Source organism: Erythrolamprus reginae, chromosome 1 (genome assembly GCF_031021105.1).
Source record: "Erythrolamprus reginae isolate rEryReg1 chromosome 1, rEryReg1.hap1, whole genome shotgun sequence".
Taxonomy (NCBI): domain Eukaryota; kingdom Metazoa; phylum Chordata; class Lepidosauria; order Squamata; family Dipsadidae; genus Erythrolamprus; species Erythrolamprus reginae.
Genome location: NC_091950.1, coordinates 272,788,259 through 272,806,513, shown reverse-complemented (window position 1 = coordinate 272,806,513; position 18,255 = coordinate 272,788,259). Strand labels below are relative to the sequence as shown.

General features: G+C 45.9%; 1 protein-coding gene and 1 long non-coding RNA gene across 2 annotated transcripts in view; one reads left to right on the top strand and one right to left on the bottom strand.

The window, feature by feature from the left end:
• The window catches only part of KHDRBS2 (KH RNA binding domain containing, signal transduction associated 2), a 472,630-nt gene that overhangs the window by 160,100 nt on the left and 294,275 nt on the right, over positions 1 to 18,255 (top strand). The window lies entirely within an intron of this gene.
• Positions 13,133 to 18,255, bottom strand: part of LOC139156887 (uncharacterized) — a 62,328-nt gene continuing 57,205 nt past the window's right edge. The window contains exon 3 of the long non-coding RNA XR_011557386.1: positions 13,133 to 13,285. This is a non-coding gene — a long non-coding RNA (uncharacterized lncRNA). The remainder of the gene's footprint in view (positions 13,286 to 18,255) is intronic.

Here is an 18,255-nt window from a genome sequence, read left to right as displayed (position 1 = left end):
GAACGATAAATTTATAGCCGACCTGCAGAGGTGCCTGCACATATATGTGCAGGGGGGGGGAGCAGGGGGAATAAATTAAAATTTCACCCCCTGCTGTGGCCGATAGGGGGCGGAAAATAAAATAAATAGCAACTGGTGAGCTCCTTTTGGGGCACCTCTACTGAGGTGAGGGGCGAGCTCCTTCTCGGATTACAGGGCTCGACCGGCCTGGGTCCGGGGAGTGAGTCGCTCCTGTGGCTCGCTGGCTGGAGTTTAACGTAGACCAGTAGCGAGCCATCCCACACGCCAGGTGTGGCGTAGTAAGGGTGCAGGGGGTAGGTGTAGTTTAACATGACCCGCACCCAGTTTCAAGAAGTTTTCGCCCCAGGGTTGCTGTCTGAATTGGGCATGTTATTCCGCCCCCATTTGATTTTGCACCCTGCAGGTCATGTGGGGTTAATGGTTTAAATAAGTTAATAAGTTAAGAATTAAGTTGTTGAATAAAAGTGACCCCGTTATACCCACACCTTGTGTCCGACTATTACTCCGCCTGCGCCGCAATTCCCACAGCCGACTTACCGGCCGGTGGGGTTTGCGGCGATCGGCGGGGGATGGAGGCCGCCATGTTGGGGGGCGGAGTCACGGCACCCACGTCGGGTGCCGTGACCACGTGGTGCGGTGCGTGGGCACCGATTGGCCGGGCGAGTGGAGGCAGCCCTATAAGAGAGGGCTGTCTTGTGGCGCAGCAGTCTCGCCCGGAGCATCGTGAGGCACCCACCCACCCTCCCTCTGTTACAAGGTGCATATGATGGGTCGCCCTTCGGGGGGCCGAGTAGGAATTTTTGCAGTCGCAGCAGAATTGGACGAGCTGCGATTGTTTTTTGCCTACTCCACTCTGTGCGTGGGAGTGTGGTTAGGGGGTGGCCCCACCATCTAGTGCCCCCCCCTTAGGGTCACTGGGGGAGGGGAGGGGTGGCCGATAGGGGGCGGAAAATAAAATAAATAGCAACTGGTGAGCTCCTTTTGGGGCACCTCTACTGAGGTGAGGGGCGAGCTCCTTCTCGGATTACAGGGCTCGACCGGCCTGGGTCCGGGGAGTGAGTCGCTCCTGTGGCTCGCTGGCTGGAGTTTAACGTAGACCAGTAGCGAGCCATCCCACACGCCAGGTGTGGCGTAGTAAGGATGCAGGGGGTAGGTGTAGTTTAACATGACCCGCACCCAGTTTCAAGGAGTTTTCGCCCCAGGGTTGCTGTCTGAATTGGGCATGTTATTCCGCCCCCATTTGATTTTGCACCCTGCAGGTCATGTGGGGTTAATGGTTTAAATAAGTTAATAAGTTAAGAATTAAGTTGTTGAATAAAAGTGACCCCGTTATACCCACACCTTGTGTCCGACTATTACTCCGCCTGCGCCGCAATAGCTACCACAAAAAAAAATGGTGTCCCTTTGCTAAGACTGCTGTTTTTCTCTAAACTGTCTATTAAAACAAAGTATTTTGAAGAAGCAAACAATAGCTTCCAAATGATTAGGGCTGTAGGGCTCCTCTTCCTCAAATTATTTTTAAAAATGAAAGACGTAAGAACGTTTGTGCCCTCTTTCATCTTTTCTTCCACTTTTTTGAATGAATATTTAATACGCATACCACATAGGGTTTATATAAATCAGGAATGTATTTGTGAATGGAATAGCCCACATTTTAATACGATGCATCTCTCTGCAACAGATACAGTCATCACTGTAGCACCATTGTGCTTATGACAAAAAACAAATCTTGCTTTTTTCTTTCTTTCATATTTATAATTAATCTCTTCCAACACAGCATTGCAAACCTGTAATTATCCTTCTGTAGCTGCTTCTCGGTGCTTTCTCTCTCTGACTAATATTATATAAAAGCAAATTAGACTGCTTTTTACTGCAATCATCGGTTATCAGAGTATGATTTGCAATTCTTCCTCACTCTCTTCCCCCCCCAACCCCCAAAAGGGTGGGTGGAGGGAACCCTGATCACTGAAGAGTTCTTCCACTGATCACTAGCTGGCCCAAAACTTATAATGAGAAGAAAAAATGCCTAAAATGTCTATTAAATAGCTCTGCATACAAAGGAAAGCATGTATTATTCCTCACTCTAGCTTTGTGTCGAATGGGGACTTAAGTATGCATGTTGTTCCTTAATGGCAAAGTAATAATGAAATAAATATTATTTCTAGCTGGAAAAATCCATTTTCATAATGAATAATTTATTTCAATTCAGCAATGGAAATGAATGCAGATTTGTTGAGAGGGTTGCAAGGAATCTGGAGGGCAGCTCAGATTAACTCAATTACAGGCTACATAAGCATCACATTTTTGGGGGGAGGGTGAAAGAATTTTTGCAGTCTTTGTTTCTGGCCAGTATTGTGCCCATACGTATGTGTGTCTGTGTTTCTATGGATTTATATAAGAAATACAATTTGAAAAATCCCTTATATTTGCCTGTCATCGGTGTTATGTTTCATCATATCTTGGAAAACCATCTTCCAACCCAGAAATATTTCATTTATATTTATTTATTATTTATTTATTAAATTTCTATGCCACCCATCTCCCCTACAAGGTGACTGATGGGCAGCACATCATTCATTTTCATAAGCATGGAAAGGAAACCTAACATCTTTAGCTACATTGTTTTTTTGTTTTACATTTCTCAAGTATTATATGTGAACAATCCTTCTGTTCAGATACAATATTTCCAGCTTTGGGGAAATGTCAATAGTAGATTGGGTTTAAAAAAAAAATTAAACATATTTCATTATTTTATATCACATTTACAATCTTTACAGCATTCCAATACCAATAGTATACACACACACACACACACACACACACATACAGTATATGTCACATGTTTTTGCTGAATATATATATATTTGCGGCGCAGGCGGAGTAATAGTCGGACACAAGGTGTGGGTATAATGGGGTCACTTTTATTCAACCAACTCAACTTAACTTCTTTAACCGATTAACTTATTTAAACAATTAACCCCACGTGACCTGCAGGGTGCATAAATCAAATGGGGGCGGAATTAACTTTTAAGCCAATTCAACAGAGCAACACTCGGGCGAAAGCTCCTTAAACTGGGTGCGGGTCCTGGTAAACTTGAACCTGCCCCTTGCCCCATAACCACGCCCCCCAAGGCGTGTGGGATGGCTCGCTACTGGTCTATGTTACTCACCAGCAAGCGAGCCACAGGAGCGACCCCCTCCCCGAACCCAAGCCGGTCGAGCCGTGTAATCCGAGAAGGAGCTCGCCCCTCACCTCAGTAGAGGTGCCCCTAAAGGAGATCACCAGTTGCTGTTTACTTCATTTTCCGCCCCCTATCGGCCACCCCTCCCCCAGTGACCCTGGGGGGGGGCTAGTTGGTGGGGCCACCCCCTAACCACACTCCCACGCACAGAGTGGAGTAGGCGAAAAAACAATCGCAGTTCGGCCAATTCTGCTGCAACTGCAAAAAATTCCTACTCGGCCCCCAGAGGGCGACCCATCATATGCACCCTGTAACAGAGGGAGGGTGGGCGGGTGACTCACGACGATCCGGGCGAGATTGCTGCACCACAAGGCAGCCTCCCTTATATAGGGCTGCCTGGCTCGCCCGGCCAATCGGTGCACATGCACCCGCTGACGTCATTACGGCACCCCATACCACATGGGTGCCGCGGCTCGCCCCAACATGGCCGCCTCCTTTGCCCGCCGATCGCCGCAAACCCCATCAGCCAGTAAGTCGGCAGTGGGAATTGCGGCGCAGGCGGAGTAATAGTCGGACACAAGGTGTGGGTATAATGGGGTCACTTTTATTCAACCAACTCAACTTAACTTCTTTAACCGATTAACTTATTTAAACAATTAACCCCACGTGACCTGCAGGGTGCATAAATCAAATGGGGGCGGAATTAACTTTTAAGCCAATTCAACAGAGCAACACTCGGGCGAAAGCTCCTTAAACTGGGTGCGGGTCCTGGTAAACTTGAACCTGCCCCCTGCCCCATAACCACGCCCCCCAAGGCGTGTGGGATGGCTCGCTACTGGTCTATGTTACTCACCAGCAAGCGAGCCACAGGAGCGACCCCCTCCCCGAACCCAAGCCGGTCGAGCCCTGTAATCCGAGAAGGAGCTTGCCCCTCACATCAGTAGAGGTGCCCCTAAAGGAGATCACCAGTTGCTGTTTACTTCATTTTCCGCCCCCTATCGGCCACAGCAGGGGGCAAAATTTTAATTTATTCCCCCTGCTCCCCCCCCTGCACATAGATGTGCAGGCACCTCTGCAGGTCCGCTATAAATTTGTCGTTCCCTCTGTCGGTCAAGTGTACCTCGTCCTGTCTATACAAGTCTATTAGGGATGCCCTGATCTCTGGATGGTCTATCACTCCACCCCCAGCCTGAACTACCCACTTCTTAACCGCTCTATTCACTCTCTTCCTGGCCCCATCCACCGCCTTAGGGATTCTAGCATGCCGCCAACACCTCCTTGGCAGGATGTTGGACCACCACACGCACGTGTCTGGCCACCGCTCCCAGATCACCTGCAAGCCCTCCCAAATGTGCCACAGCAGATCGACACCTGTCATCGATCCCAGATCGTTACCACCAACGTGCAAAACCAAACAGCCCGGCACCCTCTGCACCTTCCCGCTGTTGAATAACAGGGGAAGAACCTCATGCCACCGTAGGCCTCGACGGCCCAGCCACTGAACAATCACTCGCTTATCCATCTCCAACTGCGTGCCGGGCGTCATCTCGCGGGCCCTCCTCTCGGCCCAGTACACCATGCTGTGGCCACATATCAGGATTCTGTGTCGCCCGCCCTGTATTTGGTCTAGAGGAAGGGAGGAAACAAAACAGCGTCAGAAGTGGCGGCACCGACTGCACCCCTCCCCGCCCCACTCACCTAAGGGCGGATGTAAGTCTGGAAGGCCGCGGATCTCCAGCGGCCCACAGTCTTTATGTCCAGCCTGCTGAAACCTTCGTCCGCTGCCAGCGAAGCTGCACCTATCCTAAAGGAGTGAGTCCCGTAACGTCTGGGATCCAAGCCCAGCCTGGAAAGTGCCTTGGACGTTACAGCCCAAAATTGGTACCTGGTAAGAGGTTCGCCAGAAACATGACAAAAAAGAAAGCCCAGCTCTTTGCCCCTATGGGCCCAATACGCCGCCAGAGCCGCCACCGGGCACACCCTCCGGTTGTTAGCCCGGGAAAGTCTGACCGTCACGCCTCGACCCCTTTGGTCGGTCTTGGACCGTCTAAGCCTCAAGGACACCGAGCCCCTCCGTAATTTGATATCCCTTGTGGTAAATGCCTGACCGGAGCTATCGGCTCTGGAAGCTGCAAGAACTTCGCTGACCCGAAAAGCCCCGAAAAACAAAGTCACCGCAGCCGCGTGGTACAGTGCGGCTTCATACTCAGAGCGGCAGAGCCGGCCCCACAGCTCATAAAGCCCCATCAGGTGGGCAAGCTTTAGGGGACGCCTGCTGTCACCCTGGACCTGGCCTTTCTCCCTGATCCAACCCTCCAGTGTCTTCCTAATCCTGAAATCCCCTGTGGTGTCGGAAAAGCCCCTCGACTTGGCTATGAAGGCCAAGCCCGCAAGCTTGCCCCTAATTGTCCGGGCCGACAACCCCCGGCGCCTGAGAAGTGCACAGAATTCGAGCAGGTGCTCCACCGGGGTAGGCCAAAGCTGATCGTATCTCCTATCATGACGAAAAGCCCAAAATTCCCTACCTGCCCGCTGGTATGACCTCCTGGTGCTCATGGCTATGGACAAATCCATAGCCTTGCTTACGTCGGCCCTCCAATCAGCCACAGGTGCTGTGGGGCTGCTTCCGGGTGCTCCTCGGCCTGTGGGGCAAGCAGCCGGAACCTAGCCAACTGCCCCCTTGATAATACATCCGCCACCCCGTTTCTAACCCCTGGAACGTGGTGGGCCCGGAAAAGCATGTTATTGGCCAGGCATCTCGTTACCATATGCCTGACCAAACCCATCACCCGTTCATTCCTAGAGGAGAGTGTGTTCGCTACGTGTACTACCGCCATGTTGTCACACCAAAAGTGGACCGTCCTCTCGGCAAAGCTGGTGGACCACAGCTCAATGGCCACGACAATCGGGAATAACTCTAAAAACGTCAAATCCCTGCAAATAGCCTTGCCGCGCCACTCATGCGGCCAGTCCGCCCTAAACCATTTGTCCCGCCATACCACACCAAAACCGGTCGTGCCCGCCGCGTCGGACTTCACCTGAAAGTCCGCTTTCAGCAGCATATCCTGTCTCCACAACGACACCCCGTTGTACATGTCCAGAAACCTTTGCCACACCCCGAGGTCCTCCCTAACGCTCCTTGACAACCTTATCCTGTGGTGCGGTTTCGTCAAGCCAACCGTCGCCCGGTACAGTCGAAACATAAAAGCCCTACCTGGCGCTATCACTCGACAAGCAAAATTTAACAGACCAGCCAGCTCCTGAACCTGCCTAAGAGTCACTTTCTTGGCGGCTCGGGCAACCCTCACCGCATCCTTGAGTCTCGTCAGTTTATCATCGGGTAGCCTACACGTTTGCGCAACGGAGTCCACCTCGATGCCTAAAAATGTCAGTCTGGTCGAAGGCCCCTCGGTTTTTTTGTGAGCCAAAGGTACGCCTAAATCCAAGCATAAATCTTGAAAACCTGTCATCCCCCGCTGACAGTCGTCGGAACCCGCCGCTCCGGCGAAAAGAAAGTCATCCAAATAGTGCACCACCGACTCAATCCCCGTACCTTTAACATGTGCCCACTCCAAAAATGAACTAAACTTCTCGAACAGGGAGCAGGACACTGAACAACCCATCGGCAGGGCCCTATCAACAAAAAACCCGCCATCGAACTGAAAACCCAACAGGTTGAAATCCTCCGGGTGAATAGGCAAAAGCCGAAAGGCCGATTTGATATCACATTTTCCCATCAGCGCCCCCACTCCGCACGCCCAGACCATCGCGACGGCAGTCTCGAATGGTGTGTAGCGTACTGAGCAGAGTTCCTCGGGGATGTGATCGTTTACCGATTCACCAGGAGGGAAGGACAGGTGATGGATGAGCCTGAACTCCCCCGCGGCTCTCTTGGGCACCACCCCGAGTGGGGACACCTGCAGTTAGGGCAGGGGGGGCTCCAAAAAGGGGCCCAACACCCGGCCCTCGCGCACCTCCCTCATAATTTTATCCCGCACTACGTGCCCCATACCTGCCACCGACCTCAAGTTATCCGCCAGGCAGGCCTTCCGAGGCCCCCTGTATGGGATCCTGAAGCCCTCGGAAAAACCTGCGATCAGAAAATCAGCACCTTTCTTGGGTCGATAGCCGGTGAGCCAGTCCTTCAATCTGTCCAACCTAACGGGGGTTGGGCCCCTTACTTTGAGCTCCTCCCGGCTGGGGTTTGGCTGGGGCCCCGGCGTCTTTGGTGCTGGCCCCTCCCCTTCCCCTGTAACAGGCGGAGGTCGGGTGCTGGCCATTGCACAAGGCGCAGGCGTGGCGAAAACGGCAAAATGACCTTGAACAGGCCCCCCTGGCGCCGTACTCATAACAGTACGGCGGGCCCCGAAAGGACAAACCCGCTCCGCTACGCTGGCCAGAGGCAGGGGTCCCCGTACCCACCACCGGGCGGGGAAGAGTAGCCTCCTTGCCTTGCGTCAGAAGTAAATGGCCAGTGGGAGTCCGCCCGCTGGCTGGGGTCGCCGCTTGCTGCGTGGCCTGAAGCCACAAATCATTGTGCCTCATATCCCAAGGCCAATGCCTATTGTGGGCGGCGAACCTACGAAAGGTCTCATCATATTGCTTCCAAGCCTCGCCCCCAAACTCCTGATAAGCCTTCAGGATCATGTTCATGTACAAGATGAGCTCATGGGTCTTATGGACGTCATCTTCCACAACCACGGAGTGGTAGGCCAAAAAAGCATACGCCCACGCCAGAATCCCTTTATCCATTTTGGTGTCTTTTGGGTCATCCGACCCCTTCTTGCGCTCCTTATCCCTATCCTTTTTAGACTTTTCCGGTAGTAAAATATGAAAAATGTCAACATAAGCACCGCGCCAAATCTTACGCTTGAGGGCCTGTGACATGTGCATACTAAGCGGAGTGTCCGGAAGGCCAGGTGCGAAAGGGTTATCACTGTCGCTAACAGAGGTGCTGGTGGACCCAGAGGTGGTCGACCCTGAGCTATCCTTTGAGGTATCCCTCTTCCTCTTGTGCCTCCTGGCCAACTCCCTTCTACGCCCCCTCCTCCAAACCTGAGCTGCCGTGCGCGAGCGCCAGGTCCTGTGAGCCCTACGTGTCATGCGTTTAGCCGCCTGTAGCCTGCCCTGTGGCCCCCTTGGGAGGGACCACCGGTGCCTAGGCACAGGGCACTCACCCCAGTGGGAGGAGTCATCGTCTGCATCCTCGGAGGCGGACACCGTCCTTCTGGACTTCCTCCTTTTGCTCTTCTTTTTCGCGCACCGATCCCCACGAGCTCTCTGTGGGCTCTCCGCCGACTCCGATGAGCTCCTAGACCCCTCCGCGCTGGTAACGCACGTGGCTCGGCCCCGCCGGGACCTGCCTCGCTTCTTCGGCCTCCCATCAAGTTTCTCAAGCAAGGAAGACAGTAGATGTGAGGAAACCGAAAGTGAATCCCCAACCTCCTGCTCCCTCCTGGCATGCCTTGTGGCGGGGGCCTCTGCCCCAGACAGACCTGTTTCAGATCCGCTGGGGGCACCTTCCTCCGCCCCAGTAGCCTCACCTAACCCCCCCAGTGCATCCACAGGGAGGGCCCGGCCCTGGCGGCGGCCTCTCGCCCCTGATGAGGCTCCCCTTCGGCCTGTTGCGCGCCCCCGGGGGCTCCCCTCCCCCCTGGGGCTGCCCTCATCAACCGGCCCCCTGGCCGGCCTAGCCCCCGGAGCCTCACTCCACGCTCGCTTGGGGGCCCGCTTCCTACCGGTGCGGCGGGGCTCGATGGGGGGGGTGCCTAGCCCTCCGGCCTGCCCCCCCCGCAGCCCGCCACCGGGCCCCCGAACGGCTTCTCCCTCCCCCCGCCATGTACCGCCGATCAAATGCGCCTCCAAACCCTGGGCGGGGGTGTCGCCGAAGCGAACTGAGCCTCCAGCCGCCGCTCGCGGCTCTTCGGGCCTCGAAAAGTGCACCGCCGCGTGTCCCTCGTCGCTCGTCTGCTTCGCCGGCCTTCGGGCCTCTTGCACAATAGCCCGAGCCGGCAGCAGCAGCAACCTTGACTCACGACGATCCGGGCGAGATTGCTGCGCCACGAGGCAGCCTCCCTTATATAGGGCTGCCTGGCTCGCCCGGCCAATCGGTGCACACGCACCCGCTGACGTCATTACGGCACCCCATACCACGTGGGTGCCGCGGCTCGCCCCAACATGGCCGCCTCCTTTGCCCACCGATCGCCGCAAACCCCATCAGCCGGTAAGTCGGCAGTGGGAAATGCTCCAAAAAAAAATAAAATAAAGGGAATACTTAACCAACATAATATAACTCCAAGTAAATCAAACTTCTGTGAAATTAAACTGTCCACTTAGGAAGCAACACTGATTGACAATCAATTTCACATGCTGTTGTACACATTCAACTTTGTACAGAACAAAGTATTCAATGAGAATATTTCATTCATTCAGATCTAGGATATAGATATAGATTAGGTATAGTTATAGGTATAGGTATAGGTATATATATATTTAAATATGTTAAAGGCAGAGTTCACCAGATCGAATCCCAGTAAAGGAAAGGGTGTGGCTAGCTGATGAGGCCAGAACAAGGCCGAAATGGGACCATCCTAGTCTCCCTTAATTTTAAAATTCAGGATGTTAGATATTATATAAATATATTATAAATATATTTGTCTTCAATGGTAACTCCCTGCAGAGAGCATTGCAGTAGTCGAACCTCGAGGTGATAAGGGCGTGATTGACTGTGAGAAGAGACTCCCTCTCCAGGGTGCACCAGGCAGACCTGGGCAAAGATTTGGTCCCCCTCACCACAGCTGAGAGATGGTGTTCTAAGCTCAGCTGTGGATCGAGGAGGATGCCCAAGTTATGGAACCTCTCTGAGGGAGTCAAAAGCTCCCCCCCACTGAGGGTAAAGGACAGACAGGTGTGATTGTCCTTGGGAGGCAGAACCCACAGCCACTTCGTCTTGTCGGGGTTGAGCTTGAGCCCATTGACACCCATCTGAACCCCAACAGCTTCCAGATACCAGCACATCACTTCCACTGCTTCACTGAGTTGAAATGTATGTAGTGTGACATTTAAATAAAACAACCTGTTTTCTAAGGTCTTCTGATCCCATATGATAATCCTGAACATTATTTTTTCTTTTCTACTGTGTGGAAGGCTATAATATAGAAACATAGAAACATAGAAGTCTGACGGCAGAAAAAGACCTTATGGTCCATCTAGTCTGCCCTTATACTATTTTCTGTATTTTATCTTAGGGTGGATATATGTTTATCCCAGGCATGTTTAAATTCAGTTACTGTGGATTTATCTACCACGTCTGCTGGAAGTTTGTTCCTAGGATCTACTACTCTTTCAGTAAAATAATATTTTCTCATGTTGCTTTTGATCTTTCCCCCAACTAACTTCAGATTGTGTCCCCTTGTTCTTGTGTTCACTTCCTTATTAAAAACACTTCCCTCCTGGACCTTATTTAACCCTTTAACATATTTAAATGTTTTGATCATGTCCCCTCTTTTTCTTCTATCCTCCAGACTACAGTATACAGATTGAGTTCATTAAGTCTTCCCTGATACGTTTTATGCTTAAGACCTTCCACCATTCTTGTAGCCTGTCTTTGGACCTGTTCAATGTTGTCAATATCTTTTTGTAGGTGAGGTCTCCAGAACTGAACACCATATTCCAAATGTGGTCTCACCAGCACTCTATATAGCGGGATCATAATCTCCCTCGTCCTGCTTGTTATACCTCTAGCTATGCAGCCAAGCATTCTACTTGCTTTCCCTACCGCCTGACTGCACTGTTCACCCATTTTGAGACTGTCAGAAATCACTACCCCTAAATCCTTTTCTTCTGATGCAAGTGGACTGACATATTACGGAGATTTTTAAATTTTATGTAATGCTTATATATGTTACAATAATGTCAAGAGGGGGAATATACTCAATACATTACAGATTTGTTTGTTTATTTATTTGTTTGTCAGCTCAAGGCATCAATATACCTAATGCTCCTACCTGCTATTATTTTTCACAACAGCAGCCATTTTTCATGCCTAATGGAGGCCTTGAACACCCAATTTCCTGGTTCCTAAGCCTGAAACAACTACAAGGTGACCAAGTGCTAATCATTTTTGCTGAGTCTCTTCACAGACAGCTACAGTTGTCTGCATGCTGTGTGCATGTTGCATTGTCAAGCAGTCGGGAACTCTGTTGTTTTCCCAGTAAGGCAAATAATGCCAGTTGCATGAGTATTTCCATCTTTAAAAACACCCTAGAAGGAGAGTAGAAGGAGGTAGAAGACATGGCTGGCAGAATATGAAAACCCCTCTTACTTGATCTCCTTGGCACCACTCAGAGCTTCACATAATTCACCATTCCCATGCTGCTATGGGATTGCATCTCAAATAAGCTGCTTATAAATAAACTTTTGCCACAACAGCAGCTTTCTCCAACCTGTTGCCCTTGAGATATGTTGGACTACAATTCTCATAGTTGCCAGTCAACACATTTTTTTGGGGGGGATATGCTGCCTTGAGATTCTGCAAATAAATATCCAGCTCACCTAGAGAGCTGCCACTTTCAGAAATACGCTACGGGAGGCTTAAAAATGAATTGGGAAAAAAAGAACCTCAAAACATCAAGTCTGGGCTTTGAAACTAGAGCAATGAAGTAACAATTAATGGTTCTTTAAGGGCAATTTCTTCTTTGAATTTCATTTATTTTGTGTTTTTTTTAAAGGAAACCATAGAAGTCCATCAAAGTTTTTGACAAAAGCAATCCTTGTCTGATGATGGTTGCAAATAATATGTCCCAGAAGACAGACAAATGTAATGCATCATTTCAAAGCCTGGCTGCCTTTACTGCCAATAGAAAATCACAAGTTTCATCTTTGAAAGGCTCCATATGGAACTCTAAAGACAGTCCATTTCTGGGGAAAAAAGAAATATTGAACCAGATGGTAGATTAAAGGGCTGATGATTACAAGAAAAAAACAACAACCACAAAGCAAACTTTGCTGAGAAAGACAAAAGTACCTAAGATCAAGTGTTTATGTCATTATTTCTACAGATTATGAGGATCTTAGTCCAAAAGTTTGCAATTGTTGTTTGAAAGTAAAGCCTTTAAAGTGCCCATATGTTTTTGGGGTTTTTTTGCTATGGAAGATATTTGGAAATGGTAAAGCAGGCAACTGAAGAAATAATTGCTTCTAGAGTAGACTCTACCAGAGTCTAACCTTATGCTTATAAATCAGAATTTATTTGTCTCTCCTTTCTGATAGGCCCACTATAACACACATATTTCACCAAAAGTAATTCTAAGCATGTTTTGATATAAGCTTTGGTATAAGCTTCATTTAAACTGGTATGAAACTGACTCCAAAATATATTTTAGATGAAGTTTTGTTGTGTTTAGTGCAGTGAATCTATATAAAATACACAAAACAATTTGCTTCCCTTTATTGCAAGGAGACGTGTTCTAGTACCTTTTCACTAGGTAAATATTTAGTGATATAAAATACTGTCAACAATACCACTCAAAATGAACAAATGTTCAATCAAAGAACCACTTACATTTTTCTATTTGTGATGCAAAAATGTAAACAGGGAGACACATAGGAACACAATTTTGGTCTAGTGTGTGTATTTGTATGTGTGACTTTGAGCACAAGCTAGGTGATATTTCACTTGGCTCTTTTGGCAGATCTCAAAAAATCAAATAACATAGCTAATATTAAAATTGGACAATGTTTGGAAATGCCAAAGATGCAGACTAGACTAGGAAGTCATATAATAACCCTGATAAGCCCACATCAGAATGGACCTTTTACAACTCTACAGATATAAAGATAAGTCATATGCTACGACTTTTATAGAATCATCAAATATATTCAACTAACAACCAACAAGCAAGAAGTAATTGCACATTGTGTGAACTTACCATGATATGAGTTAATGTTGGAAGTTGCATTTTGATCCTAACATGGATCATTTCTATGATGTCATGGTCTCCGTTTCCCTCCCTCTTCCAGAGAGGCAGAAAAAACTCATTTGGTAAATCATTCTTTTGGACAGCAGGTTTGAAGATGTGGATCTAACATATAAAAATAATATATTCCAGTAAATTGATAACATTGTGGAGCAAAACCCAACCGTTCATACTGAATTTAAAGCTAAACATAATTGGTGACACAATTTTTATCATTTTTATCATGGTATTAGGGTTTGTCACAGTCATAACAGAGGTTTTTACCTACCTATTGAATCCTTCCTAAGAAGGTGGTATGGGCAGATGTTGGTATTTGATGATGAAAGGATGTAATCTGTAAAGTAAAACTGCCTTTTGCGGTTGATCAATAGTGGTTTTGTCAATACCAATGGTATTCAATGGTATTCAATGGCATTCCAGTTGTTTTGGTATTGCACCCAAGATGTCTATTACTGTCTTATTAGTACATCTTTGGTTTCTTATTCTTATTATTATATTTCTGTCATTATCCTTATCATTGTATTCTGCAGAATCTATAGTTGCAGATCAGGCAATGGTCCTTGAAGGAAGTAATTACTGTGGCTCATGTGACCCCTGAATATCAAAGGGGAACATGCTTCTTCCAGGAATACTTGATTAATTGAGATAGCTGACATGTAGTAAGACTGAAAGCCTTCTGAGACGCAAAACTTATTCCCATTTCCAACAATTGTAATTTTGTGAAGAAACACCAGCCTTTTCAACCCATTTCCTCATAGCTTAGGGAAAATTGTAAGTTTTTAAGCTGTCTCTGTTGAAACAGAGCCATTTGCAAAGGAATATGGCCTCTTCAAAGATATGCTAATGAGCAAGAACCCATCAATAAAATTGAAATAAGTAGTTGCTTCTGAATATAGGTCTGACTTGAATAAGATAATTAATGTTTGCATTGCATTATCAACATGCAAATCACTATGTAAGTATTGCCTTAATTATAATTGCTATCAATGATAACAAAATTCCAATGAGTTATAGTGCATCCTGTAATTAGATTTTGATATACAATTTTTGAAATAATTAAGTTTCTTCCAATTTGAGTGTCATCCAGGTTATATATAATACATAATACAGGTTGATCAGGTAATTAAAAATGTTTCATAAAACCATTGATAGACTTTGCATTATAACAATCTCCATATTGGCTTAAAATTAAATGGTGCTTGTTTCTTTCTTTCTTAATTCTACATCACCACAGTGTGATTGATGCCTGCATTATAAAAATCATAAACACCTCACAGATTTTGATAGAACAATTCTTTTGAAGAAAGCTTCTATGAAAGTAAAATTTACATTGGAGAAAGATCTCTGAAATATGTGAATGAAATGAATGCTCATGGATCTGATTTTGTATAAAAATTAGTTGAAGAGCATTGAAATGAGGATGAACTTTTAAAAAACTTCCTCTTGCAACTGAATCTTTTAAAAAAAAAAACCCATATTATTTCAAATTATAAGCAGTCCTCGACTTACAACTACAATTGAACCCTGTTGCTAAGTAAGACAATTGTTAAATGATTTTTGCCCTATATTACAACCTTTCTTGCCAAACCTGTTAAGTGAATCACTGCAGTTGTGGAGTTAGGAACATGGCTGTTAAGTGAATTTGGCTTCCCCATTGACTTTGCTTGTCAAAAGGTCATAAAAGGTGATCACATGACATTGGGACATTGCAACCATCATAAATACATGACAGTTGCCAAGCAGTCAAATTGTGATCATATGACCATGGCGATGCTGCAATGGTGATAAATATGAAAAAAATGGCCATAAGTCACTTTTTTCAGTACCTTTGTAACTTCAAATGGTCACTAAATGAACTGGTGTAAGTTAAGAATTACCTATAGTTTATGAGGAAATATTTGAATTTAGGTGACATCCATACCAAAGAACAGACAGATTGAAATTCTCAACTATCTAAGAGAAAACAAGAGGGGCTATTGATTCCTTCTGTAGCCTGATGATCTTATGGAGAATTTGACTTTCCTCTAGTATAGTATGGGAGTTAGCACTGGAAGTCAAAAAGTCAGTCAATAAAAATTTCTTGCCAGCTTTTGGCAGGTGAGCAGAAGAGAAAGAACCATTTGTTGTATAGCAGTAATTCACGATCTGTCATACAGATATTTCCAGTTTTATTTATTCTAGGAGTGGGAGAATTGATGGCCCTCCTGGAGTTGGTATATATCATGACGAAAAGAATGGGCTTAAATTAAAGGGAAGTAGGTTTTGGTTGAATATCAAGCAAAATTAACCAAAGATAATAATTGTTCAACTGTGCCACAAATCGCTTCAGGAAATGCTGGATTTCTTTGGCCTGCATAGCCATCTCTTTTGAACAGAAGGCACTGTAGAAATTTCCTGCAGTGGAAAGTAATGGGACTTGATTATTTGCTGATGTCGATATTCTATCCCTCTGTGATTGGACCCGCTGGCTGGGAATGATGGGAATGATGGTGAGTTCAGCACAGAAATGAAGATGGTTCAGCTCAAGCTGTCTCAGTAAATAGAGAATGGCAAATCTCTATGGCCGCCCCGAGTCCGCGGAGAGGGGTGGCATACAAATCTAAATAATAAATAAATAATAAATAAATAAATAAATTCACAGAAATGACATTAGATATTCCGTCCTTCTTTGGCTGCTTTAAAACTGCTTGATTATTTCACTGGTTATTTCCAGTGAATGACTCGTGAAAGGCTGGTATAATTACTACAGTGCACTGTTAATATTTTTGAAAATAAATTGATATCATAAATAGATCATAGATGCTCCTTCTTCCATGTCTGGATCAAACTTTAAACTGCCAGAATTAAGCCACTTTCTTGGCTTTGTCATTGGCCAAAAACAAATAATTGTCAATATATATTTCTGGTAGTAGCCAACATATCAGCAAATGGGCCAGGCTCAGTGTCATACTACATTCATATAGTGTGCTAAGAGCCTCTACTTAGACATTCCAACTCTCAATCTCTTCAGAGATCTCCAAGTAGTATAAGGGAGGTCAGATCCCTCAGTCATATCTTCCTTTAATGTTATTCCTTGTTCAATGGTTTCCTTCCTCCATCTTTTAATTCTATTTTGCTTGTATGTACCCTCAATAATGTTTGTTTTTGCCACAAAGCCACATTTTGCCACATTCCTAGAAATGAGTCGGTGAGCTTGGGCTATATGTCCATTCAGAGGATGTCAAAGAACATTCTCTTGCTTAACTTCTCTCAGCATCTGCCCCTACTTTCTCCTCACCTTAGAGTGGGCAATGCCAATGAGAGGATATACTGCATTTTCTCAATTGGTATAGATTTGAGGAAATCTATCATTAAGCATACTGCTTCATTGATGGGAATATCAACTTGTTTCACATGAGCAGATGCACCCTACAGTGGAGCAGTATGCAGGTTGACTTCGACTCATGACCACAGTTAAGCCCCAAATTTCTGTTGTTAAGTGAGTCCTTTGCTAAATGAAATTTGCCCCATTTCATGACCTTTCTTGCCTCAGTTATTAAGTGAATCACTGCAATTGATAAGTTAATAACTGAGTTGTTAAGTGAATCTGGCTTCCTCATTGACTTTGCTGGTCAGAAGGTCGCAAAGGGGGATCACATGACCTTGTGGCACAGTAATGGTCATTAGTATGAATCAGTTGCCAAACATCTGAATTTTGACCACATGATCATGGTGACACTGCAATGGTTATAACTGTGAAAAAGAATCATAAATCACTTTTTTCAGTTCTGTTAACTTTGAAGGGTCACTAAATAAACTGTTGTAAGCCGAGTATTACCTGCAAAACTGAGGTGAGCAATATGGATGGTTGAAATCCCTGTGTGTAGATGATAGATAGCTCGACAGAATGATGACAGATAGATGATAGATTGACAGATAAATTGACAGACAGATAGATAGATAGATAGATAGATAGATAGATAGATAGATAGACAGACAGACAGACAGACAGACAGATGACAGACAGACAGACAGACAGACAGACGCTATTGATCTCATGTTGTTGGATATGATAGATTTACAGACAGAAAGTGACAATAATAGACTGATGGACAGATAGACAGACATGATATATTGTTGGATATGATAATCACAATCATGTTTCATTAATTAACTAAATACAGAATCTTGGAGGTAACAAACATTTATAAGAGAAAGGTGCTTTTACATATTAAGCAATTTGGACATACAGTATATATTTTAGTTGGTAATGTAAATATAAGTGTATGCTTATGATGATATGCTTTTAACCTATTTATGAATGGCTTTGAGACCTATTTTGGAAAACGATATACATTTTTAGATATTATTAATGAAAGATTAAACTCCTCCTTGCTACTTTGAATATCTATAGAGTTGGCCAACTAGATCAGGGATGTCAAACTCGTGTCATCAAGGCGGCATCACATGACGTATCGGGACTTTTTCCTCTTTCAGTAAACTGGGCATGGGCTTGGTCAGTGTGTGACACATGTAGCCCATGGGCTCAGAGTTTGACAGCTGTGAACTAGATGTTGGAGTGAGAAACTCCTGGGTTACCCATAGTTCTGAGAAATGAAGAGGCAGCAATCTGCAAGCAGAGATCAAATTAGTCCCTTCCCTAATATTATTCAGGAGGATGTTCAAAATTGAGCTATTTTAGAGAGCATTCTATTGAGTTGATGGACTGTGCCATCTTTAATTTATATTTTCCCTTATTTTGTTTTATTGTATCATTATATTGTGCACAGATTTTATGACTTACAGTGAATACTTTACTTTTTTATATTGTGTAAACAGTCAAGAGTCATTACAATGTCCAGTCAACGAAGCAGTGGAAGTGATGTGCCGGTGCCTGGAGGCTGTTGGGGCCTGGATGGGTGTCAACAAACTCAAACTCAACCCAGACAAGACGGAGTGGCTGTGGGTTTTGCCTCCCAAGGACAATTCTATCTGTCCGTCCATTACCCTGGGGGGGGGGAATTATTGACCCCCTCAGAGAGGGTCCGCAACTTGGGCGTCCTCCTCGATCCACAGCTCACATTAGAAAAACACCT